This window comes from Brienomyrus brachyistius, chromosome 13, assembly GCF_023856365.1.
Source record: "Brienomyrus brachyistius isolate T26 chromosome 13, BBRACH_0.4, whole genome shotgun sequence".
In the NCBI taxonomy this organism is placed as follows: Eukaryota; Metazoa; Chordata; class Actinopteri; order Osteoglossiformes; family Mormyridae; genus Brienomyrus; species Brienomyrus brachyistius.
Genome location: NC_064545.1, coordinates 2,837,704 through 2,859,830, shown reverse-complemented (window position 1 = coordinate 2,859,830; position 22,127 = coordinate 2,837,704). Strand labels below are relative to the sequence as shown.

The window sequence follows — 22,127 nt, the reverse complement described above, 5'->3', positions numbered from 1 at the left end:
TTAAAATCATTACCCTTTGGCATATTTAATAAAAGGGTCTACTTATATATTTTTAAACACCAGCAATAATTATGCATGCAGTATACCATATGTTTTAATCAATCAGCCAATCAATTAGTCAGTCTATCTATCTATCTATCTATCTATCTATCTATCTATCTATCTATCTATCTATCTATCTATCTATCTAGGTTTTTTTTCTCCCCTTGGTTTTTATGCCATGTCAGACTACAGTCCAAGGGCAAAGGTTTAAGTTTCACTCTCTTTAGGGACCTATTCAGCCCATAATCTCCCCCCCCCCTCCCCCCCCGAAACACACACATTACTCCTATAAAATTGGTAAGGATGTGTCTCTATCCTTCATATCCAAATGTACCTTTGGTACAGTTTGCTGGCACTGAAAGTCCTTAACTGTGGTGGGTAGTTTGGGTTAGAGGGAGGATGATTTGCTGGATTTGTATTGTAAATCTCAAAACTCGGTGGTGTAACTAAAGGCATTATTCATACAAAAAAATCACCTCAACTGGCGTGTTCAGTGTAAATTGGTCACCAATTAAATTGTTACTCTAAAACCCACAGAAAAATGCTATTATTATCTCTGTACAGTTTAAAATATTAATGGATTTTCTGGGCACTCAGATTCCTCGATCCCTCTCTTCGCTGTAATTTACTCCTTTATACCCCCAGCACTGCACCCCCCCTAACTGCTGATTTGCTTTCAGGGACATGCCTGGTGATAAGTGACCCATCTGGCTGCCATTATTACTGCTCGCTGTTTAGATTCAGTCTGCAGCCAAGTGCAGCACACTAAGACCTATATCAACCTCAGAAAATGTGAATTCCCTGCTTTAACTGTCTGTCACCCTGACGCAAGAACTATCAAATAAAAAAGCTTCAATACTCAAAATTCTACCTTATTATACCTACACATAATTACAGGTTATTACTCCATTAATAAGGCACTGTTTTTATTACTCACATTTGTCTTTCAATTAAACATTACAGTTCTCATATTGTAGTCTGGTGGTCTATAATGTAGAATGGGAACTAAGCCTATAAACATAGAAACAAGACAAATACTCAAGAGAACAGCAGTTATCTTAAGCAAAAACCCCACCAATGTCGAGCTATATGCTCAGATATCTGGCCAGTTATCAGGAAGATTTCACCGCTGGGCTGCAGCTGTACAGAAATCACCCATTCGTTTTAATTTGTGACAGAAGGAATATATTTTTTACTGCATCACCATTCGGTCAAACTTCCTTTATTCCTTGTTATAGTCATCGCTACCTGGCATTCATCTTAGTAATGCTAAGTTCACACTGCACGAATTTCCAAGTCGTCAGATTGCTATACCGTTCATATGTACGGGGTTCCATTTGTGGCTAAAATAATTTGATATACGCACTATCCATGTCGACTGAACATGTAACAAAACATTTGCCTATCAAATTTAAACTGTACTTTTTGTCTTAGCACATGCTTTATCATCCTCCATCCTTGTTGTTTGACTCGTCATTATGTATGTCATCCTGATGTGTTGTCTGAATGTGTTGTTATGAATTTCGTCTTGATGTGTTGTTTGTCTGTGTTGTTTTGCTTCTGGCTGGTTAAATGTAAAGTGCTTTGTGACAATGACTGTTGTAAAAAGCGCTATATAAATAAAATTGAATTGAATTCGAGGCCTGCTGTATAATTCTCCCTGTTGTTTGTATTGTTCTGCTTATCGTCTTCTTGTAACATTCTTAAATATACCAATCATTCTCCAATATGCTTTGGTTTTTTCATAGGTATTCAACAACCCACAAAAATAAAAGTTTGAATTCCTTCACTTTTTCAAGTCCTAGATAATGTAGTTTACCAGCATTTCCTGTACATCTTATATATGAAAATGCACTATAGAAGTAAACTTGAATGAATCTACTTCTACAGGAACACAGTCAGGAAAACGGAGAATAGTAAAGCAGAACTAGAAGCAAAACAACATAGACAAACCGCATCAGGATGACATGCATAACAATGCAGTCAAAAAACAAGGAGAACGACACATCAAAACAACGTGAAGGACAGCAGTCAGACAACACTTCAGGACGACATGCAGAACGATGTAGTCAAACGACATGGAGAACAACATCATGATGACATGTTGACATATTTGTTCGACAAGCAATACAAGTCAAACGATAGGGAGTACTTAGACGACAGAAGTAGAGCTTAAAGTTGAACTGTTTTGTCAGGTGCACAATAAACAAAAATGTATTTATCACAGGTGAAGTACAGTTCGAAGTTGAATAGACAAAGACAATTGTTTTATTATATCTTCAGCTGACATGGAATGACAGCTATTGACAAATTTTTGGCACAAATGCAACCCCATACATATAAACAATAACAGTGAAAATCATATAGTGTGAGCTTATTTCCCCTGGCCAATAGTGCTTTAGAAAAAGGGTTAGGGCTGCCCACCTCATTTCCATGTGCATACAAATGAATTAAAAATCAATTTAAAAAAATCTTTGCAATAAAAAATTAAACAAATTTATTTTTCTATAAATGTTTGGAATGAAAAATTAAAATAATTTGTTTTACTATTGATTTATTTATTTATGATTATGTTACATTTCATCCTCCATAAGTGTGTGCCCTGAATTCAGTAAATTCTCCTGCTTTGTGCTATCCTATGTTTCTTAGGATAGACTCCTGGCCCACTGTGAACCTAAACTAGATGGTCGTTATAGAAGATGGACGCTGTAAATGAATTTAATTGGAATTTTGCTGTGGCTAATAGCATAAATCCTCTTTCATCACTACAAATGCAATACAGATGATTTTACCACTGAAGTTCAAATGGCAATCTGATAGGTCAGGACTCCTTTTCCAGGCTCCATGAGAAAAGAGAAAATTAAGGCCTTTACAGAATGGAGCAGAGGAAATGCCACATTCAAATTTAAAAAGCCAGACCCTGTATAGTAGCTATTATTTTCTAAAAATAAGACCTCGGTAATTGGCAGTGGGGTTACCTGGTGGCTGTACCACACATGCTGTTTTTGATCATACTTCAATATTTTCTGTATATAAATATATATATATATATATATATATATATATATATATATATATATATATATATATAAACTGCAAAATTAATAAAGGTAAAGCTGTGTTCCTCTGCTGTGCCCCCCTTCAGTTTTTAACCTAAGTGGCACGCTACAGACACCTTGATATCTTCTAAGGGAAGTGTTTCCATGGCAGCAGTAATCAGGCTAGCCTTCACATACAGTACATGGGTCTTAATGTAAAAACATAACTAACGTATATGGGGTTTTCTGGAAAACAATGTCCATGCTAAGTGAAATGTATGGCTCATATGGTGGGTTAAAAACACAGTAGTTTTGCTCGATAAACCTTTTCTGTTCTTTGTATATAGTGTTTCTGCCAGCACCAGCCACAGTGGTCATTGGCTAGAGACCAGCATACATGCACAATGCTCTGGGTCCACCTGACACCCACCTGAATGTCACTAAACGAGTTAATAAATTGACTACTGTCGATATGAGGAGAGGGCATGCTCTGTGGGTATTTCAGGCAGCCTTTAGCCACATATCAATTCCACTCTCTCTGCAACAAATGCTGCCAATTTAAAATATAGGCCATAAAGGAAGAAATTACCGGCTCCAGAAATGGTTTGGGGAAAGCAACAGAATATTTCAATGTATCACAATACTTCGAATGGCAGCTGTTGGAACAGATGGCTAAAAACTAATGCATGCTTCTGAAAGTGTTCAGTTTTCCCTAATTCTGTTAACTAATCTTGTCTTCACATTCTCTCCCTGATCGCATGATTTGAACTGAATGTCAAAAAGTGAGGGATTTCAGACATCTTCCTTTAAAGGTGGGGTCTGCACTCACAGTAATTGCCATTTTATTATGAAGAGAAAGGGACCTTGGAGAGTCGTGGTGACTCATCCATTTTTGTTGCCTGATAAGGATATCAGGGACTATGGGAACATTCAGATCTGATGCTGCTGAATGGGAGGTCCAGTACGACATATGGACACACATCGCCTAGCCTTCGATGGCAAAACAGTCAAAGGAGTGATGTCAGCTCTGGGCTGTTTGTCTTTACAAATGTATTTCTAGGTACAAACGATATTTCATGTTGTAATAATTTGAGCTGAATATGTTTCCATGTAGCATTTAACTGCATACAGAAACTTCATAAACTGAAAATGCATTCAGACAAAGAGTTTAGTTAAATTTTGTGCCTTAAGAGGAATATAAAGAGCCTAAATTTTTGTTTTAAGCTTCTAAGAGCCTCTTTTGAATAAATGAATACCCCATTCTTCATAAAGAACTTTCTGGCAATGCTGGAGTGGATAATTGGGAGAATTCCCTGTGCCCCCCCCCCCCCCCCCCGGTTGCCCCCAACCCCAATCAAATTCAACTGCCTGAACCATCCCAACATGGGATGTGCAATTCCTAGACTGAAACGCAGTCCCACTCCAGCTCCATTCTCTAATTGCTGCTGGTACGTTACTTAATTGAGTAATACCCCACTCATCGTGAAGAATTCTTGCTGTTTCCATACTGAGGTACCCTTGTGGAATACAGCAAATTGGTCATTTCCAAGCATACTATCTGTTCTCCACTAGCTAATGCTGCCACATCTTACTCTTGAGAGTGATGAGAAAGTCAATAGCCTGAATGCAGCAATGTGTCATAAAATGACAGCATTGGAGAACCCTGTAGGATCTCCATAAATAACTTATTTTACCCCTTTAAAACGCTTACATTTGTTTACCTAGTACTGCACCATTACAAACCAGTTACAAACCACAGGCAAGCTTTTTCTGCTATAAATTTAGCTATATAAATAGATCATACCAACATTGGAAACCATCCATCCATCCATCCATCTATTTTCCAAACTGCTTATCCTACTGGGTCGCGGGGGGTCCGGAGCCTATCCCAGAAGCAATGGGCACGAGGCAGGGAACAACCCAGGATGGGGGGCCAGCCCATCGCAGGGCACACTCACACACCATTCACTCACACATGCACACCTATGGGCAATTTAGCAACTCCAATTAGCCTCAGCATGTTTTTGGACTGTGGGGGGAAACTGGAGAACCCGGAGGAAACCCCACGACGACATGGGAAGAACATGCAAACTCTGCACACATGTAACCCAGGCGGAGACTTGGTCCCAGAGGTGTGAGGCAACAGTGCTAACCACTGCACCACCATGCCGCCCCCCATTGGAAACCAATAACTTATAAAACACTATTAATACAGTGTATTATAAAAATTGTATATTGTTTTTGTAAAGGTGTAAAATGCAACTTCATATTACAAAAATACTAAACTGTCAATTAAAGCTGAGGTATTTCTCATGAAATCAGTTCTCATTAGTGATGGATTTGCTCTTAATAACTAAAATTAGTTCAAATGTAAGAGGTATATATAATTCCAGATATACTTAAAGTATGCAAAGTACAAGCAGAAACAGAAAATGGATGGAATACAAATATGTAGTGTAATTAGATGGAATTTACATTAGATTGTTGGTTCAAATAGAAATGGAGGAAGAGGTTCCATAGGGATTATGAAAAGTTCTGGTGATGGATATACACTACTCACAATAAGTTAGGGATATTGCAATGTACACGAGTGCTTCTCCATTTTGCTCTGAATATTAATGAAATATGTAAAAGTTCCCTTTGATATTACTAATAATGTAGAGAAGAAACAGCATTGTCATTAGCTTAATATTTATTACCCCAAAAATTTTGACAATAATGGTGTTTCCACCATTTGCCGCAATGACAGCTTGACAGCAACGTCTCATGCTCCTCACTAGCCTCATGATGTTGTCCTGAGGTAATGCGTTCCACTCTTCCACAAGTGCTACACGCAGTTCTGCCAGGTCACGTGGGGGTGGGGTACGATCATCCAGACTCTGCTTCAATTGGTCCCAGATGTGCTCTATGGGGTTCAGGTCAGGGGACATTGATGGCCATACCATGAGGCACTCCAACTTCCTGATGTCGAGCTGTGACAATTCTGCAACTATGTCATGGAGCATTATCATCCATGAACAGAAAGTTGGGGGTGTGCTGGTGGAATTGGGGGATGATGATGGGTTCAATGATGTCTCTGAGGTAAGAACGTGCAGTGACTGAGCCATGGACAATAACCAAATCTGTTTTGCGCGGACTGGTGATGCCTGCCCAGACTGTTGCACCTCCTCCACCAAAGCAAACCCTGGGGACCATGTTGACCTCAGTGTATCGCTCTCCTTGCCGTCTCCAGCAACGCTGACGGCCATCATTTCTGTGCAAGGTGACCCGACACTCATCAGTGAACAGGACGGTAGACCACTGCTGCATTGTGCATTGTGCCCACTGCAAACGTTCACGGCGGTGTCTTGGTGTCAGTTGAGTCACCTGCAATGGTCGTCTGGCATTCAAGCCAAAGCGGTGGAGTCGGTTGCGAATGGTTTGTCTGGAAACCGTAGTACCCCGCGCATCTCGTAAACGGGCCTGCAGCTGTGTGGCAGTTGCATAACGATGTCTGAGTGCAGTGGTCCTTAGGTACTGGTCATCGTTGTGGTCTGTCACTCGTGGGGCTCCACTCCTGGGTCTGTCCTGAACTCTGCCAGTAGTTCTGTGTCTTGATGCAAGTCTGCTGATGACACTTTGAGACACACCAAGTTCACGAGCAACATCTGACTGCCTGCCACTGACCCGAAGGCACGCCATGGCCAGGTGGCGCCGGTCGTCCGGTAAGTGACGTCGTGTGTTCATGGCTGTTTGACTGATGAACTTGGAATGACTTGCTGACAATACCAGCTTTTTATCCCCACAGACTGTTGAAATTGATGCCACATTGAAAAAGGTTGTGTTGTGGCATTGGCCCCAATAAGGCACACCAGTACACAATGAGACCATTACATGGAAAACACAAGATGAGGTGTGTCTATCACCCCAATACAATTGCCTCCCTATCCCAAAAATGTCTGAAGTGTAACAAACACCGTATGCATGACATCCACTGAGTCTCTCACAATATCCCTAACTTATTGTGAGTAGTGTATATACAAAAGTTGGGGAATGAATTAAACAAAATAGTGACACAACACTATATACAAACTGTTCTGCAGGCATTCAAATGAAAAAAAAAAACATATACACAAAATTCTATGAAAGTTAGAATAAATTTTGTTGTATTTTGTCTGTGATTGGTGCAAGTGATTGCACCAAGCAGAGGGTCATGGCAGATATCTTCTTAAGGCATATTAAGTCAGGTGTCAGCGGGTTGAAATAAATACTCAATAAGACCTTGAGCTGTCTCATGAATAGATATGATTCCCTTTTTTTCTATAGCCAGCAAGGCTGATTTGCCATTTTTCACTTCTCTAAAAAATAATTGACATACTTATTTTCCTACTGGGCGTGGTTAGCACTGTTGCTTCACACCTCTAGAAAGAGGGTTTGAGTCTCTGCCCTGGATCCATGTGTGTGGAGTTTGCATGCTCTCCCTATGGGGTTTTCTCCGGGTACTCAGGTCCCCTCACAGCCGAAAAACATGCTAAGGTTAATTGGAGTTACCAAGTTGTCCGCATGTGTGTGTGTGCCCTGGGAATGTTGTTAGTCCCTGTTTCCAAGCAGTCTACTTCCCACACGCGTTTTCTGCACTCCTCTGTTACCACACTCTAAAGACTCATTTGTGAATACATCAGTAGATACTGGTAGTTTCCCAACTCTGTTATACATTTCAGAGGAACACTTAGATGCAAATTAGATTATTTGTGTAAATATATCCATCTTAAAATTCTTAGCTGGTTTAAAAGTCTTTGTACGAATTAATATTTTATTACTGTGTTGTACGTATTCTGTGCCCAGCCCACACAAGTTTATAAGCATAGTGACATTTTATGTGCTAAGGGCTCTGTTATGCGTCGCAGCTTTACAGATTATAAACATAGTCACTGTCACCTAATAACCCAAAATGCTAAATTTTTAAGTTCATATTTTGCACACATAAGTTTAAAAGAATAGCCGAAGTACACCAATATATTAAATGAAATAGCAGCTAGAACTACATTAGTAAAACCATAATAATCTTCCAAAAGAAAAACTAATTATATAATGGCTCCCTATATTTGTCCCAGGCTTCTTGTAAACAATGCTATTTTATAAATTTCATGATTGAAAATCCAGTATATGGTGTAATAATCCATAATAATCTCTAATCTAAATTACCTCACAATGCTGATATATTTACATTTCAAAATAGTTTCTCTGTCTGAATGTCACAAAAGGACATTTACATTTTCATCCTATTCTAAATCACGAAATAAACACATTCCTGTTCTTATCATATCTACCTTTTACAATATGCAGTGGAAGTATACTAGACCTTAATTGTGCACATAAGAACCTGTCTTCTCGTTAAATGACACAATAGCACATTTTGAATTATTTTTAATTACAGCAAATTTAATGACAGTATGTAATTTTGTTTCACCCAAACTTTTCTTTCCAATGAAGTATAACTGAAATACATTGTCCTTAATATCCCTGACATTACTTCACATTTTATAAAAAATCAGGTGTCTGTATCCTGCTTTGTTAAACACCTGTTGCATGTGGGTGGCTCATGGTCCACTAATTTAATAGTTCCACTTAAGTTATTTGCTTCTATTCAGTCTGTCCCAAACCAGACATGGTATTGTTAGGAGTAGCAGTGACAGAATGTCAAAGTGACCATCAATGAGCAGTCTTCAAACTTCCCCAGTGTGGCATAAAATAATATAGGTGTCTTGAATTTTTGCACTATTATGGCAAGACATCCAGTTGCGTTTCTGTATCCCCAGTAATCTTGCTGGATACAGATAATTCTCGCCTGCCCTTTCTTTGTGCAGTTCACTTTCTGAAAGTGTGCTAATACTGATGGATGTGATGGCAATGCAAAGTGGGAAAAGTCCCATCTCATGAGGAGAGAAGAAAGCAAGTTGAGACAGTGAGGGGAAAGTTCAGAGATCTTCATTACTGCTGGGTGACATTTCAAGTCTGGTTCCAAAGAGTAGAGTGGACTGAGGTTCCTGACCTGCCCTTAATTACGGACACTGACCGTCTACCACATTAAATTTTAAATGTGACTGTGGCCTCAGGTTTATAAAAATACAGCGAATATGGCTGAAAAAGTGAAAATACATTGACCTATAAGAATGCATTGCACAAAGCCAGGTATTTTTGTATTATGTCGAACCTCATATATGACATATATAAAAATATGTTATTTGTCAATTATTTATTTGGTAATTCACAAGAAATGGTTCAGGGATTCTTTTTCGATCGAGATAAAAAGGATTCATTTGCATGTTTTGACCATATGAATTCTAAATGTGATTTTAAGTGGAATAGATGCATTTTTGAGCCTTTAGGAACCTACTCCTTGGAGCAGCACAGTGCTTAGCACTATTGCCTCATAACTCTGGGGACATGGTTCAAGCTTCTGCCTTGGATTCATGTGTGTGGAGTTTGCATATTGTTGTTGTAAGGTTTCCTCCAATTTCTTTGGATTTCCCCAACCTTCCAAAAACATGCTAAGATGAACTGGAGTTGCACAATTGTCTGTATGTGTGAATGGTGGATGTGTATCTGTGTGCCTGGTCCTGGGCTATTCCCTGCCTTGCGGGTGTAGTTTCTGGGATAGGCTCCAGACCCCCCGTGACCCTGCATAGGACAAATGGATGGAGGAACCTCTGCCTGTACAGTAACTGTAGCACCACTTTAGTGTTGTCTAATTGTTGTATTGGAGACCGACAGGAAATTATTTAAACTTGATGCTAATGTTTCAAGACCCTTCTGATCTCTGGGATATAAATAACATGGTGTCTCGCTGGATTCCAAGAGTTGCCTGACACACCTGTCAGAACTAGCATGATTCTGAGAGCCAAGCACACTTGCCAAAAGTCAAAACTGGAAGAATCTTGTGTGTTCAGCAGTAGCATTCCTAATTATAAAAATAAAACAAGATTAGAAAATGGAATATAACGATTGTTTAAAATTATGTGAACTCACTGTGACACATATTGTTGCATTGGAAGAAAATATGAAAAAAAACTGAATTCATCTGAAATTCTGGAAAGCTGTCACTTTCCAAGGTTTAGTTAACGGCACCAAAAGGCACCAGTGAACAGTCAGAAGCATTATCCTTCTGGAGAATTCCAACATTGGACTCCACCCTATAAATACATATATCAACAAGTACCTGCTTGTTTGGTAGATCTTTGAGGGTAGTGGTTTCCTCAGACTGGGCTCAGTCATCAAAACCCTTTTACGGGTTTTCAGGAACACGGAGAGCTCTCATAGATTTGTCAGTCTTAGCTTGTCAGTGTTTTTCCCTTAGGAACTTTGATAGACTGCTTACATTATTTTGAAACTTTTCGGTCTGTCTCTGTCTGATGTACTTGCATATGGGATGCTTTTGGTTTTAAAGACTCTGGGGAGATATTAGTGAATCATGAACTTACCTCTGGGACTTACCTTAGTTTGTGGCCTCATATGTTCAGATTATTCTTTTGTTAAAAGGCTCAAAGACAGACTGTAGGCTTCTTTGTACCGCCTGTTTATACTCCCTTGTGGAGATTTTTGAATTTAGTCTTTCCTTGCCTGAATAAAATTATCATTAAGAATTAGTCTCCCTTACCTTTGATGTTGGCATTTGAGAAACCAAGGGAGGCAAAAGTCTTCTCAGAACTTTATTTAAGAAACACATATTTTTTTTTTTTTCACTTTCAGGAGGGGAAAATGGAATGTAACACCTTGAGTGGCCATTATGGATATCTCATGATACCATTTGGCTTAGCAAACAGTCCAGACATCTTTCAATTACTTGTGAATGACCTTGTAAGCAAACTCCTCATTTTTTGTGTATACCTTGATGATGTGTTAATATTTCTGAGACAGAACATATTCAACATGTGACACTAGAACTTGAATGGTGGTAAAGAATAGTTTATATATGAAGTGTGAGTTTTTATGTGATTCAGACCACATTCCAGGGATATAACATCTCTCTAGCACATACCTATACAAATTTGATGCTAATGTTTCAATACCCTTCTGTTCTCTGTAACAAAGACAACTCTGGGACAACTCTGTTGTGAAAGGCGCTACAGTATATAAAAATAAATTGAATTGAACTGAATACCCTACAGTGCCCAGGTCAAGACGAATAACAAATGGCCAATTCTCACCACGGTCACATGAGTTCCAGGAGTTATATAGTTTGCTACATAATCTTTATGCAGAACTTTAGTTCTGTAGCTGTGCCCATCCCAGCATTGATAAAAGGGTTTCCCTCTTAGATCGCATGGTTGATGGCGGTACAAGCCCACCTCAATAAGCTGACACATTGATTTACTTCAGGTCCCTTTCCTTCCCGTCCTAACACAGATTCTTTATCATATGCCTTTAAGACAGGAATTAGTTGCAGTGTTCCCTCAGAGATGGAAAATTTGACCTGTGCACCATATTTTCTCAGTGTATTTCAATAGTTGAACAGACTGCTTTCTAAACCTTAAACCAATGTAGACTTGGAAGTGTGGAGACAGTGCTTTTTTCGCGGACAGCTTACTCTACATGGAGCAAGCTGAGGGAGGCGTAAAGACAATTTCCCCACGGAGGGATCAATAAAGTATCAATTATTATTATTATTATTATTATTATTATTATTATTATTATTGATAGACTAACTATTCCAGTTTCGCCCTCTCTTACCACCCAGGGTCCAGGAATACTAAGGCCAGTGCTCTCTTTTGTCAATAATTCAGAGAAAGTTAGTTGGCCCAACTCCATCCCACCCTTGTCTCATACAGTTGCTCCAGTGTAGCTGTCTCTCAAAGATAGAATCAGGCCAGTGCAACTAACTGAAGCTGTTCCTGGCAACATTCCTGGGAGATGGTTCCATCATCAGTCTGCTAAGAGGTATTGCAATTGGGGTCATTGTTCCAAGTTGATGGGACACAAAAGTATGATACTAGAATCCCTATTGTTTCTGTAAGATTAAGGATAAGAAATTCATGGTTGTCATAGCAATCTGAACCTGTCAAAAGTCCTTCACCCTCATATATCTGCAGACGTTGTGACAGAGTTCTCGAAATCAGAGGGTAATATGATTGTTCAGGTTATATTGGTTTGGTTTTCCAGGAGGGTTGGGCAATAAATCGATAATGATAATTATCGCAATGTAATTTTCCTGAACATTAATGTGGCCAGTGCTTCATGAAATCACTCTCTCTGTAACTGCTTGTCAGGACTGGCAATGAAGCACAAGCACAGACACAGCTATAAAAACACAAACGGGGCATTTATTGAACAAATGAGAGAATGCAATAAGGCAGGCAGGTAGATGAAAGGTGACAAACTCAAAAAAACAGGGCAACTCACCGATAGAGCAGGTAAGTCCAAAGTGATCCGTCCAATTAGGATAATCCGGCGGAATCCAAAACACAAGTCCACAGTAAAATTCAGTCCACGAGAAATTCAGACAGTAAAAATCCAGAAAAGATTTCAGAAAGGCTAGTAAGAAAGTGTGCGGTGACTGCCACAAGTTACAGTGCATTGAGAATGGGCAACCTATGCACAACAAATGCACAGCAGGGTTTATTGAGTTAGTGGAACAGCCCACAAACTGCTGTGCTGGTAATACATGTGAGTCAAGGGAGAGAAAAGAGATCAAAAGAGTGTGACAGAGATCTTCAGTGTTGGTGTCAGCAGCCACAACATCTTTTTAAAAAGGAGATATCGTGGATAAAACAGGTAAAAAGGACACCAGTTGCATGGCAATACTTTTTTTAAAGGAGCCTATGACATGCAACAAATTTTTTCTGATTATTGTAATCTCTGCCAAAAACTTGTGCCAACTAAGACTCGAAATACTATGCATATTTCATCACTAGAAGCGTTACCTTCCAGTAAAACATACAGAATGCAAGCAGTAAATGCGAGTACTGTAACAGACACCAGAAATTTGTGTTGCAATTATAGGCCTGTTGCGATAAACAATAAATCAAAGAATTGCACGATAATTAAAATGAGGTCGATAATTTTTCCGGCTGTGATAATTTTCATTTGCATGCTTGTTTGTTTTCCTCGTGTCTCTCTCTACCAAATGGGAATATCGGCTGTTTTTAGCAAACCGGCTCATTTGGCTCAGCTCACCAAGAAGACCCGGCTCTTTCGGCTCCTAAATGGCTGGTTTTAAAAAACCAGTCCCTCTTTTCATTTAACCTGATGCTGATTAGCATGACCTGATTTGAGCTTGTTAAAAATAAGACGCCGTCTCGTGGGCGGGTTTTTTTGGAAGACAAAGTGTTCCAGCCACTGTCGTCCTTAATGTTTAGGCAGCTCAAAAACCTGAACAATTCTATAAACATTAATAAAACGGCTCTTGAACAGGAGTCGGCTCCCATCGTTGACTAAAAAGAGTCGGCTCAAAGAGCTGTCTTGTTCGCGAACGACACATCGCTAGTAATGAGATAACTCTTGTGTCAGTGGGCTCTTTGCACATCAGCTTCCACATTCATGGAAATGCGGCTCGCTCATTTCCGGTCTGTGAAAAATGGCATTGGTTTATACATGCCGTTTACAGGACTTGCCCAAACTTATGATCAACGTCGTACATCGCGTTTGTAAATCCTTCTGCAAAGTACCAACGAGTAAAGTAGAGAAAGGCTTTTAGATGTTTGCCTTGTCTTACATCCATGGATACGAAGGGGAGTCTTATTTGTTCAACTTTGTGGCTGGCATTAGACTGAGACATGAAGAAGAAAAAATTGGTTATGATGATCATCCGATTATAATTATCAATTTCGCCCAGGCGGACGTGTTCACTACAAGCGGTAAAGTAAAATGTGGCAATAAAGTATATGAATATGTTTATATGCAATGAATTATATTTCTTGCTCGGAATTTGCCAGACTAAAGTAGCTACGGATTTGCATACGGCCTGTTGAGGCACCTGCTTTTACTCATATGGAGTGTTTTGTTGTTAATTAGCTTTTTTGTTTACAAAGGTCCTAACTGGCAGTTTTGCCTGTTTTCCCTGTCTGAGCCTAATGTTTAATATTGTAAGGGCAATTTTGTTTACAAAAACTTCATAATCCATTTTATTTTTTGTTTTTGATTGCATTTGCTTTTTATTCAACTGCATCTTTGTTAACAGAGATTGAGAGTCCATTTTATTTATTGTTTTTGGGGGTTTTGTTTATTTATTTTGGATATTAAAAATATCTTCCAGTCCCAGTGTTAAATGTTCTTTAGAAATTAAACTTTATTAATCGTTGAAAGGGTGTACTTGCATTAATATGCCATTATTATTACATCAGTTGAAAATGGTCTCACAACGGTAATATTATTGTTTATCGTGACAGGCCTAGTTGCAATTTCCTCTCCCATCCCATATTGGGTCAAAACAGGATTCAGTATTTTATTTTTCAATATCAATAAAACAAGAAGTAAGCCGTACTGCAGGCGTATAATATATATATATTATTAAAATTACATTTTAGTTCAATTTGTTGTCTTTTCAAGTTCATGTTGCAAAGGGGTTTTTAAGCATGAATGGAGTCTTACAGCAAAAAGAATAATGAATCATTATTGAAATTAATCACACAGAAATTATATTGTGATAAAATATTTTGCAATATCACCCAGCCTTATTTTCAAGAGCTGCTCACATTGTTCCATCCACCCATTTTCTGTACTTGTTCATCCTATTCAGGGTCGCAGGGGGTCTGAAGCTTATCCCGGAGGATACAGGTGCAAGGCAGGGAACAACCAAGCATAGGGTACTAACCCACAGCAGCTGCTCACATTGTTCCCCTGAAATACCTCCAATTAGTTAAACTGACTGCATACATAATTTGTCTCTGTGGTGGTGTGACACTACAGATTACAACTGGTATGGTCTTGGACTATGTTAATCATTGCATTTTAAGGGTTTAGAGGCTGTCATGGACTGTTCTTCATATCTTCATGATTCCATGCTTTTTTGGGACTTCAGAAGACCTTACCAGAAACTGGACAACAGGATGTACTGTTTTCCCTCTCATCCGAACCAGGGTAGAAGGTGTTGTATTCCACCAGGAATCTGCTTTTGCAGACAGAGTCTAGGAAATTCAGCCCTTGGTTCACTCGGCCCTTTCAAGTTGTGAGATGTCTTAATGTTGTTGCATACTAGCTAGCCATTCCTAGGATTATCAGTAAGTTTGGTGCTTTATGTCTCTTTGTGGAAAGTATTTTCAGCTTTCTAGTATCTTCAGACTATGAAAATTATTGTGAAACTCTTTGGCCATTCTTTGGTGATTCTGGGAGGTATTCACAAACTGTGATGTTACCTCTGACACCTTTATTTGGAATATCACATGTACTGATTACTTTTTTGTTAAAGGACTCAAGGGAAGACATTTGGATTCTTTGTATTGCCTGTTTATACTGCTTTGTGGTTTTGATACTTTCTTAATGTGTAACAAGTAAACTATGAGATGTACAAATATATTCCAAGTCGATTTTTTTTTCTTTCGCACATGAGAAACATTTCCCTTTCTGATGTTGTTTTACCATAGTAATACACATCCCATATGACTAATATTGCCAAGACCTGTTTATGTTGAAAATTATTTTTAACTGACTGCAAAGAACTAAAAAACAAAAGTGAATGCATGATCATGTCCAGTAATTACTAATAACTGTGTGAAATAATCTTTCAAACTTTTCAAACTAATTCCATCAAAAACATCATCAATAGAAATTTTAAGCTAGTATTTAAATATATGACTTAGTATATCACAACTTATAATACTAACTAATTTGTGCTAAAGCTTAAATTTTGCCAATTGAAATCCCCATCTCCCCATCCCTAGCCACCAAACCATTTCCACGCCTGCTTATCCTATCTCAGAGGAATCGGGCCTGAGGTGGGAAATAAACCAATATGGAGCACCAACCCATCACAGGACACTCCAATTAAATCTATCAATGAACTGAAATTTTATACATACTAAAAAAAATAAAAAGACAACATGAGCAAATACAACTGGATGAAAATAACATTGCATTATAAATAAATAACGCGTTATTTAGAGTGAATAGTTATGCTATTAATCGTTAAGAATCATGTGTAATTTTATCTATTCCTGAAAGACAAAACCACTAAAACTCCTAAAACAACCTAGAATGGTATTCGTCCTTCTAGAAAGTTATGCTGTCTGCGCTACTTGTACATATTACACCTAACAACAGCACCCTCTATCGAAACTCAAAGCCCACGGGGAGGGGTTTGCATTTTTCAGCTAACATTATTTTGAATGACAGCGTATCTTCAGTGTACGCAGTGTATCACTGCTTTATCCAGGTGGGCACAAATGTGTTCAGTTGCAGTAGGAAGTATTATTGTAGTTTACGCATATACATTTCAGTTGGCAAAATTTAGATCCAATTTAAACAGTAATACGGTATTTAACCAGTGTGTCATATATGGGCTTAAACAGAAAAAACGATTGGCTTCAATATCAACGTTGTCACGCAATTACAGAAGCTACTGTTGTACATGCAGTAGTCTACAGAAGCTAGAACTTTCGTATATAAAATTATAAAAAGTCTTCACATAAAAAAGGCAACGATATACTGCGACGAAATAACTAATTGTTTTTTTCAGAACTGATTTTAATTTGCACAACCGTTTAATTAAACAGTTCGCAGTCGTGATGTGCGCATTTTCGTACATTTAGCGAGTATGCTGGGAGTTAGTCATTGCGAATTATTGCAAAGCAATTAACTATAGGCCTATTTTTGTAATGGGAGAAGGTTAAAAAAAAGTGGCGAAATGAAATAGGCAACTACTTAACGCTTCGTAGTCTCTCTGCCATATTGCACTACATAACCGGATGATGGTGCTTCAACAGGTAAAGGTACGTGCAGAAAAATATTACACGCGTTTCTCATGTCTGCTCCTGTAGTAGCACGTCTTCTGTATTTGTAATTTCAGTAAATAACACCAAAGAAATTAAATCTTTTTATGCCCTAACCACAAATAAAAAGACTGTACCGCATTAAATTACATCGAAAAAGAATAATCAGGAAATGCAGGCACACGAGTTTTAATTAACATGCAAGTAAAATATATATTGAGCAAAGAAAAAAAAAAACGCATTTCGGTGGTAGAGGTTATAGATTACTATCTATGAGCCATTTCTCTCACACTGATCCTTATATATGTAGTTTTCCTTGAGGTTTCATTATTTCATGCTTAAATTGAAGCCTAAATCACTTAATAGCTGCAAAAATAAAATGCAAAAACGTTTTAAGTTTGACTTAAATTTACCAGACCGAGTGTGACAAATAACCTACTTCATTAAATGTCTGCATTTTAAGTGCAAAACATAAAATTAAAAATAAACCTACAGTAACACTGACAGTTGCACAACATTGCAATGCAAGACAGTAGCAGTGATTCTTAAAAGGTAGTCTATTACCGCATCGCGCAAGAAATCCAGAAAAGATGCGTAAGCCTTCGCCTTCACATATTAACGGCAAAGAAAACTGACTAATCTAGTTTGCATGATATGCTGCCACGATCATATTCAATGGAAGTGAGTGCTGCGTTGTTGTAAATTGCCATTTAAAATAGCTTACCTTTATACAAGTTGCTTTCGCATAAGTATTCCAACAAGCCGTCCCATCAGCCTATACAGCCTTCGATTACTTCTGCGAGACGGTAGGTGAACATCCCTTATTGTCCATCTGTCTATTGACACTCCAGGTACCGATTTAATTGATTAAATATGGGGAAAATGAACGACGTTGAATCTTATAAGGAAAAAAGTGCTAAAGATGGTAAGGGACAACAATTTAAAACTGTAATATCCGAGCACGGTCCATGCACTCCGTCTTTCCGTAGCTTCTTTAAATCTTCGAAGAATAATTAAAAAAATTGAATATACTAACTGCAAATGTAATGCTTGAATGCGAGATATTCTGTAGACGGTGTCCCCTGTCCACATACAAGCAGACTCATTTTTTGTCACACCGCCCTAGTCAGCGCTGAATAATGGCTTAAACTGTTAAACTGGGTTCGAAACCGCTCGTCCAATCAGCACTGGCAGATTGAGGTAGGGCCCCCTCTGTTTGGCAAATAGAAGAACAACCCCCCCCCCCCCACCCTGATTCGAGTTTTGCTACAGCCCTTAATTCTTAAACCATGCTTAACAAATGGGCTTTATGGGCACTTACAAGTTCTACTTGTAAATTTAAAACGGTAATTATAGAGTAACAATAATATGAATGAATCACGCATGCATATTTTTATGAAAATTGCAAATTGAAAATAAAATATTGCGGATTATTATTGAGGTTTTGAAAAGTATATAAGATGATACTCAATACCATTTAAAAGAAAATACAACTGAATGCCAAATAAGGAAAATCTATGTCTCCTATTCAAACGCTATTTAATCACCGCCGTTTTACCTCAGCACTTAGGTCTACATTTGATAACATCTGGAAATTCGTCCGTGGTCCTCGTTGCAATATAATGAGAATAAATTATGCTTTATATTACATTCTATGCCCACACAGTCATATAAATATTACTATAACTCCAATAGCTGGGTTTTAAATATGCCAGCAGAAACCTTGCATATCAGTCCATGAACATATTTCAGCTCTTTAATTTTGTTTTTCCGTGGTAAAATCTGATTTTTATTTCATTTCCAAAAGAGCCCGTAGGGAACTTTCTGACCCTAAAATTCAATCCACTTAAATGCGTCTTAGACCATCTGCTGCTCATTATAAGTTGGCGATTACTTTTCCTTATTTATCGAGTCTCTCCAGTTAATCCGGGGAGCTCAAATCTCAAAGGGATCATTTATTTATTTAATTATGTATATTTATTTATTTGACATTAGGTTTTAGATTGATGCACTTCGGGAATATAGCGATACACAGGAATAATAATAAAAAGTTTCAGTTGAAAAGTTATTTATCAAACTGTCTGGAGTAATAGTAACCATTTTGCATAATATGCAAGCAATGGGCATGAAGCAGGGAACAACCCAGGATGGGGAGCCAGCCCATCGCAGGGCACACTCACACACCATTCACTCACACATGCACACCTACGGGCAATTTAGCAACTCCAATTAGCCTCAGCATGTTTTTGGATTGTGGGGGGGAAACCGGAGTACCCGGAGGAAACCCCACGACGACATGGGGAGAACATGCAAACTCCACACACATGTGACCCAGGTGGAGACTCGAACCTGGGTTCTAGAGGTGCGAAGCAACAGTGCTAACCACTGCACCACCATGCTGCCCCTATAAATGGATACATACTTACATAAATCTCAGAATGTTACTTTGCTGCTGTAAGTTGAGGAATTTTATATTGTCTAATAAAATTGAAAAGATGGTTTGATACTGAGAAAGAAGTTAAAATTTAGGTTGATATCGGCAAGGTTCTAGCAATGAGGGTGTTTATTTTATAAGGTATAATAATGATATTATTTCCTGCATTACCTCAGAACATTCCCCCTATTTTTTACAAGAATGTATTTTCTAAGAAAATACATTGCATGTATAAAATCTTATATTATGCAGGATTTCATGGATATAATATTGATGTAGTATGATGTAACGTGTCAGAACATCTATGATATATTTGACAATTGAAGAGTAAATTTCCAAGACTCACTTTTTTGTTTTGATTTTGAGATGAGAATGCTAGTGATCAAAAGCCAGGCTTCCTCATTCTATATTATAACACTGGGAACAAACTCACTCAGTTCACAGAAATATCATGTGGACTAAGAATTGAAAATTTATTCTTCAGTTTCGTTAATTATATGAATGTCATTAAATTAATATATGAATGGTATAGACATTACCACTGCCCTATCAATAATGTGGTTCAAAATGTGTTTCATTGTAACATTTTTGCACCAAAAATAAATACATGCTGGTATGTCATTAATTTATAAAAATGTAAATAGACAGCTACCTTGATTGGCCAGAGTGGTGACAGACTAGCCAGCACTAGCACACGGACCAGCAGGGTGATTGGCAGGTATAAAATATATAATCAGATGATGGAGATGCCACACTCCACTGGCAAATGTAAAGGGAACAGGCTGGTTTGCTGAAATGGGAATCTCGTGGGCCATATGGAGGGGCCTGCTGTGCTGTGATATCCTGAAAATAGGATTTGACGCCACATGAATCTGCCGCCACCGAGTACATAGCCAAGTGGAACTAGCCTTTCTCCATCAATGTCGAAAGGCCAGGTAACCTCATTTGGGGTGGTTATATGTATATTTATAATTGTCTATGCAGTACCATTGACAACTAATTTAATCAAACTTTACATCAGTTTTAGTGAACTCTGTTTTTGCTCAACAGATTTATGTGCAAGTACACTAGTGATGACAGAAATTTGAATTTGCTTTATATACATCTAGATTATCTTTCTATCTATCTATCTATCTGTCTACATACATTCACTGGATTATACTATAGGGAAATTTTTCTACTTGTAGCAAAACAACAGCATTATTTATTAGTATTTTTAAAACAAATAAATAAAACAGTATCTTTTTAAAAGAAGATACTATCTGAAAAACAACAATGCAATCCCCATCTAATCCCTATTAATTTCACAACCCCCAAAACCTCTACAACCTCTACCATCTCCTCACCTCTCTATACTTGTGCTTTCATGTGCCACCACTATGTGGTGCTGCTTCAATTTTCATGCAGCTTGCCTCAAAATGAAAACATACTTCATCTAGTTTTTCTGTACAACTGTAAAAAGATTCATGAAACAATTTTGATATATCACGTTCACAAACATCACAAAGCAGAGTTGCTTCTGTTGCTTCAACAAAAAATATATTACAAATCATCACCTGTACAGTTCCTGGGAAGTTCAAAAAAGATCCATCATATACATTTAGAGTTATTGTGTTCATAACATCACATGTCTTCTGCAGTTTCCCTTTCTTTCCTTTGCTGCCACCTGGTGCTGCTGCCTTAGTTTTAGTGTGGTTTGGCTAAAAATGAAATCAGGTGCAGATCTTCATCCATATAATATTTTTATTTTTTTGAAGTGGTAATATAGCCATCAGATACTTCTTGGGTTATTACGTTCACAAGGTTGTGTCTTCTGCAGTCACCCTTCCCTTTACTGCCACTAAGCAACATTGCTTCTGTTTTCAATCTGTCAAATACTGTTTGAATTATCAGGCTTAGTGTCTGCAGTGGACCAGTCCCAAATGGATAAGTATTCCCCATCCATGGAAAACAATTGCATTTTAAGTTATTTGCACATAAAACATATTCCCAATGCAATTAATTTGAAATTAAATATATTATTTGTTAAAATATCTGATGATTTATAAAATTTATATATGAATTAAGAAATTATGGATACTGATGGAGACTCCATGACTAAGCCATGCTATTTATTGCAGCATTTGAAAAAATGTACTGGAGCTGCTAAGCTAGATGAAAGTCCCACAATACCTCCCTAGCCAGAATTAATCCAATTGTACTAATTTATTTAACAAAGAAAAGAATGGATCTCACACCACTGGAATAGCCAGAACTAACCTCAAGTAGAGCAGGATCCTGGATGAACTCCAGGGTCAAACTCCTGGTACATTTGGAATACCTGACATTTGTAATTACAATTTGGCAACCTAGTAAAAAAATAAAATAATAAAAACCATTCTATTCAAATGAAATAAGTGTTTTAGTAGAGCTAATATTCATGTGACTTGAAGGTGTTTGTGTTGTCCTTGCATATTAAGACTTCACAAAATTTGTTTTATTCTTGTTTTGTTTTGCTGTTAAATCACTGTTATATTTTTCATACCAATGTGTTGACATCTTACTGAGCACAGCAAGAGCAATTGGAGAAGTACAATTTTAATAAACGTTTATTTATATAAACTTTTATAAAGTACTAATTAGCAGTATAATTGTTTCCTGGTATAATTGAATGACTGATGAAAAATTAAACCTGGCGTGATTTCCTCACATGTCTGAGCAAATCATCAGATT

At 37.9% G+C, this 22,127-nt stretch overlaps 1 protein-coding gene across 3 annotated transcripts in view; it reads right to left on the bottom strand.

The window, feature by feature from the left end:
* Window positions 1-18,117, bottom strand: part of LOC125705804 (cadherin-11-like) — a 54,701-nt gene extending 36,584 nt beyond the window's left edge. For 2 of the 3 annotated variants that reach the window (XM_048972063.1, XM_048972064.1), the window contains exon 1: window positions 17,706-18,117. The gene's annotated coding sequence lies outside the window, so the exon portion shown is untranslated. Of the gene's footprint in view, window positions 1-9,933; window positions 10,521-17,705 lie in introns of those variants that run through there. The other variant, XM_048972062.1, reaches the window with a different exon arrangement.
* Between the last annotated feature and the right edge of the window lie 4,010 nt (window positions 18,118-22,127).